The following is a 6,000-nucleotide window of genomic DNA, read 5'->3' on the forward strand; positions in this document are numbered from 1 at the left end:
CCAGAAACTGATGAAAAAAAAATGAGGATTCAAAAATGATATATAAAATTGAAAAATGTACCATTTTAGAGGTCACTGCATAAGACCTAAAATAATCATTATCAGAAAAAGAGTAACACTATGAATAATATAGATACCAAATGGCTAAGAGAACTTGAGGAATATTATAGACTCACCAATCACAAAATTTAAACAATGTTGATATGGTCCTTAAACCAAAATTTCAAATAGTGACACAAAATAAGATAGAATGCTCCAAATACTGAAGTATTGGCAAATGTCATTAAAGCCATTCCCACAGAAAAAGGGAAAGTATAAAGACAAACCAAACAAAAGCTCATGTCAGGTGACTATACTGGTGAATTGCTCCACAACTTTAAAAATAATCAGTTTGATACACAAATCATTCTAGATGATACATAAAGGGAAAATGTCTCACCTGTTTTATACAGTCTAACATAATCATGTACATGACAAAAATACTTCTAGAAAGAAAATTACTCTCAGTTCTCCGTTCTGCGATCTGCCTTCCGCCGCTGCCTGCTAGCTGCTGTGCCATTTTTTCCCTACTAGCTGCCGGCCCGTGTTTCCTAGCTGCTTTCGTGTTTGAGTCTTCTTCTACTACTTTTCTGCTAATGGCTGCTGTAGCGTGTTTTTCCCTCTAGCTGCTGTCGCGCGTGTGTCCTTCTTCTCCTGCTTTTCTTCTGCTATTGGCTGCTGTCTCTGTCTCACTCCGCCTACGCTTATATCACCTCCAGGACACCGAGAGCAGGGCCACACCTCTTACGCAAAGATTAGGCGAGATGCTCTGAGCAGGCAATTAGTGCTCGAGAACACATGCGCACACATTGTGTGCGTGGACGAGAAAATCACCTGAGTGTGCTTATGTCAATTAACCTCCTCGCTGTCGATGTGATCAGGTGCCATCCCGGTGCCGCCAACATGGCACAGCCCCCAACAGTTAATCTCTTTCAGAAATTGAAGGCAAACTTCCTTTTAAAAGCAAGCAAAACAGCAGGGTGCAGAGGTCCACACCTATAATCCCAGCAACTCTAGAGGCTGAGGCAGGAGGATCGTGAGTTCAAAGCAAGCCTCAGCAAGTTAGTGAGGCCCTAAGCAACTCAGCAAAACCCTGCCTCTCTATAATATATAAAAAAGCACTAGGGATGTGACTGGTACCAAAAAATGAAAAAAAAAAAAAAAAATTCAAGTCAGTCACAGGGAAATTTCACAACTAAGTTGTTCTAGAAATGAAATAATATGATTGATCATATAAAATACAGTGCAATTCACCCATTTTTTAAAAAATTGAATGAATTCATGATAATCTTAATATAGAATATAATTTGATAAAATTCAATATAAAATCTTGCTAAATTATAGAAATAAGTAACTTCTTTTGATCTTCTAATAAAATATATCTTCAGGTAAAAAATACCTAGTATAAACATAATGATGAAATATGAAGCTAGTCCTCTGTACTTAAGGGAAATGTTCCATTATCAATTCTTATTCATAATAAGAATAGAAAATGTGGTATTTAGCCTAGAATTCTGTCTAAGGCCGAGAATGAAAAAAATGTGTACTGATGAAGAGGAAACTCTAACAATATGTACAGGCAGACTGATGACATATGTGATTATAGAAAATATCATAAATACCTAAAGTTTCTAAATTTGCTATAAGCAACCTAAATATAGTGACTTTCAATTATATTTCATGTATCATCCATAGAAAATTAAATATTTAAAAAGCTATTTATACTCCCGCCAGGAAAGAACACCAGTATGTCACAGAGATGTCTACACTCCAATGGTTCACTGCGGCCTTATTTGCATCAGCCAAGATATAACACTAAAGTGTCCACTGACAAAGGAATTCATTGTGACAATGTGAGCACAATGGAATACTAGTTAATGTTCCCAAAGAGGAAAACCTCTCATTTGCAACACCATGGAAGACTCTGTAGAACATTACGCTGAGTAAAGTAAACCATGCCTACAAAGGTAAGCTCAAATGATCTCACTTATATGTGGAATCTAATAAAGTCAAACTCATGTAGGGAGAAAATAACAAAACTGTGGGAGTGAAAGTGAGGTGAATACTAGTTCATCAAGGTATAATACTTCAGAGAAAGAAGAGCACTAAGTTTTTGAATCTACTCCATATCAGATAACTATGGACAATAATAATGTCTATTTATTTGTAAATGATTTACTAATTTCAAATTTCTCACCATAAAAAATGATAAGTAAAAAATAGGAATAATAATTAGCTTCACTTAATTAAGAGATGTTGCATAAATGTATCAAAATTTCACATTATATTCCATAAATGTATGCACTTCTGATTTGCCAATCAAAAACAATAGTGAAAAAATTTACACTTATTGATTTTTTGATTTATTAAGAATATTATTAATTAAAAATCAACTTTATTGTCAGTGAGGAAAAGGTACATTCAACATTGCTGGTAAGACTGCAAATTGATGCAATTATTATGGAAGGCAGTATGGAGATTCTTCAGTAAACTTGCAATGGAACCACCATTTACCCCAGCTGTGAGACTCCTCAGTTTGTACCCAAATGACTTAAAATCAACATACCATAAATGACAAGGCCAGATCAATGTTTACACTAGCCCAGCTCACAAGAGCTGAACTATGGTACCAACCTCGGTGCACTTCAACAGATGAAAGAATTAAAGAAAATGTGTTATTTTGCCCAAATGAAATATTACTCAGCATAAAGAATAATGAAATTATGGCATTTGCAGGTGAACGGACAGAGTTGGAGAATATAATGTTAAGGGAAATAAGTCAAAGCCAAGGAATCAAAAGCCCAATGTTTTCTTTGATATGTTGACACTAATTCATAATAAAAGTGGGCTAGGAAAAAACAGAGGTACATTGCATTGGACAGGGGGGAGTGAAGGCAGGTGAGGTGGAAAGGAAATAGGAAGGATACTAGAATGCATTGACATTACTACCCTCTGTGCACATGTGAGTTCATGACCAGTGTAATTCTACACCACGTACAGAAAGAAGAATGAGAGTTATACTCCATTTACATATGATGTGTCAAAGTGCATTCTACCTTCATATATAACTAATTAGAACAAATAAAAAATGAATACATGTAAATACAAGTAAAAGTGGTACAGAATAAAAGTCACAGAGATGAACCCACACATTTATAATCATCTGATCCTTGACAAAGGTGTCAAAATACACCTTGGAGTAAAGATAGCCTTCTAAACAAATGGTACTTGGAAAACTGGTTATAATTATGAAGAAGAATGAAACTAGAACCTTGTCTCTCACTGTGCACAAAAATCAACTTAAAGTAGATAAAAAAGTTTTGCAACTTCTAAAAAACAAAGTAGAGTCAATGGTCCAGCATATAGGCCCAGGAAACACCTTTCTCCACAGGACCATTCTAAACCTCAGAAAATAATGCCAAGATTAAATAAATGGGATGGCATCAAATTAAAAACTTTCTACATATCAGAGGAAATGAAAAAGACTGCAAAGAAGGAAAATAATGAATGAGAGAAAATCTTTGCTCACTATTCTTTTGACATGGGAATAATATCTGGAATATAAAAAGAACTGAAAAATATTTGCACCCAAAAATCAAATAACCCAACTAATAAATGGTCAAATGAATTCAACAGAAGCTTCTCAAGAGGAGAAGTACAAATGGCCAACAAATACGTGAAAAGATATTCAACCTCACCACCCATTGGGGAAATGCAAATCAAAATGACACTCAGATTTCATCTCACACCAGTCAGAATGAAAAGTCTTCATGAATACAAACAAGAACAAATGTACAGATTGTGTGGATAAATTACTCTCTCAGTGGGACTGCACATTTATGTGATCATTATGGAAATCAGTATGGAGGTTCCTCGGGAAAATAGAATGGAACTACCATATGACCCCACTATATCACTCCCTGGTATTGATACTAAAGAACAGTCATTATGCTATGGGGATATATTCATTCCAATGTTTATAGCACCTCCACTTACAACAGGCAAAGAGGGAACCAGCCTAGTTGTCCATAGTAAATGAATGGTTAAAGGAAAGGTGGAATATATACACAATGGAGATTCATTCACACAGAAAGAAAAATGAAAGTATGTCATTTACAAGAAAATGAATGGAACATGAGACCATAATGTTAAGAAAAATAAGCCAAACCTGCAAGTCATGCAGGGATACCATGAAAATCAAAGGCAGATCAATAAAGTACACAAAGGGGACGAGGGAAGGGATATGGGGAGGGAAAAAGGAAATACTGGGAACTGACAGTTCCAAATTTTATTGTCATATTGTGTGTATATCCACATATGTAGCAATAAATTCCATCATTATGTACAACAACAATGCACCAAAAACAAATACGGCAAAAAATACAGTTATGTATCATTAAAACAAATATCAAAGATGCATTTGATGATCGAGGTCAGAGTTAATGGAGTTATTCTGTCCAGCAAATATAAAAAGTCTATTATAAGCAGCAACCCAAATAACATGGCAAGAAATACAACAGACCAGGATCATTATCTCCAACATAAAGTCTGGAATCACACTGAAATATATAATGGCATTTCAATGGCACTTTTTAGTAAGCTGCGATAGTTTTATTGGCAAAGTCTAACAAACACTTAAAGAACAAGATATCAGAATTCTGTGCAAACATTTCCAGAAAATTAAAGAGGTGTGAAAACTTCTCATATCTCATATCTGAATTACAATGTTAATCCAAATGTTTGTAAGATCATGTAAGAAATATACAGATCAACACCCAAATGAGAAAGGAAAGAATTCTTAACAAAATTTAGGAATAACAATATCAATAACAGATACAAAAATGCATCAGAACAAATGGGAATTTAGCCCATAATAGAAAGTTGCTTTAACATTTGAAAAATCAGTCAAAATCATTCACAATCCTGAGACCTTTTCCAAAAGAAACCAACAAATCATCTCCACAGCATAACAAACTGACCTGCCAACAATCTTATGCCCAAATCATAATTTAACACTCTTGGCATACACAACTTGGAACATTTAGAGTCAGATCCCACCCTCAAGAGAACATCTCTAACAGCATATTTTCTGCTGAAGAGAGAGACATTTTCCCCATCAGCTCAGGAATAAAGCTAAGCTATCTACTCTACTTGTCTTCAACACTTCACTTTAGGGATTAGCCAATGCAAATTATAAAGACAAATATGTTTCAAAACAGATATAGGAAACATAATTGTCCCCATAGGAAATTTTCAGCATCCCACAAAAACTCACACAATCGATGAGTGCTTTGTAATAGTCAAAGATGTCTGATGGCTATAGATAACCTAATTTTATTCTTATTCAGAGGCAATCAAATTCACAAATTAAAATGAAAATACCTCAGAATAAATAATACGCAGGAATCCACTGATGAAAGATGTGAATGATTTATGTAATAAAAACCATAAATGTTCCTCAAATTACACAAATACCTGAATATGTTGAGATATATGCCATAGTGATGTGTCAAATTCCATTTCTTACAAAATGCATTTTTTAAAATCTACACAGTGCTGTACTCTTAACATTCTTTGTACATATGTCGTCATCCAGAAACACTAGATATTTCAAATAAGGAAGTCAGTTTGTCCACTATGTACATAGAACTGTAAAATAACTTACCCATCGGGAGTCTGGTAGACCTCTTCCTCCTCCTCGCAGTCTTGTTCTCCTTGTCCTCTTCTTTTCAAGGTTAGGGGAAAGTGGAGATCAGGGTGTTCTTCTATGATAGGCAAGGGCTTTCTCCAAATGGGTAGTAAATCTTCCAAAAGACTTTGCAACAGGCAAAGGTGGCGAGTCCCTCTGGCCTTACCCTTTTGGGCAGAACCAAGACCATGCACCATAGACAGGGACTTCCTCACCTTCCAGGAGCAGTAAAGGCCTTTGACTGGGCCAATGTGGGTGAGCAGGGCCCAGGT

At 35.4% G+C, this 6,000-nt stretch overlaps 1 protein-coding gene across 1 annotated transcript in view; it reads right to left on the reverse strand.

The window, feature by feature from the left end:
- Positions 1–5,739, reverse strand: part of LOC306659758 (uncharacterized protein) — a 50,494-nt gene extending 44,755 nt beyond the window's left edge. Inside the window, exon 1 of the mRNA XM_079137493.1 lies at positions 5,705–5,739. The gene's annotated coding sequence lies outside the window, so the exon portion shown is untranslated. The remainder of the gene's footprint in view (positions 1–5,704) is intronic.
- Positions 5,740–6,000: the final 261 nt, after the last annotated feature.

The sequence above is a fragment of the Sciurus vulgaris genome (genome assembly GCF_902686455.1).
Source record: "Sciurus vulgaris genome assembly, chromosome: 4".
Classification (NCBI taxonomy): domain Eukaryota; kingdom Metazoa; phylum Chordata; class Mammalia; order Rodentia; family Sciuridae; genus Sciurus; species Sciurus vulgaris.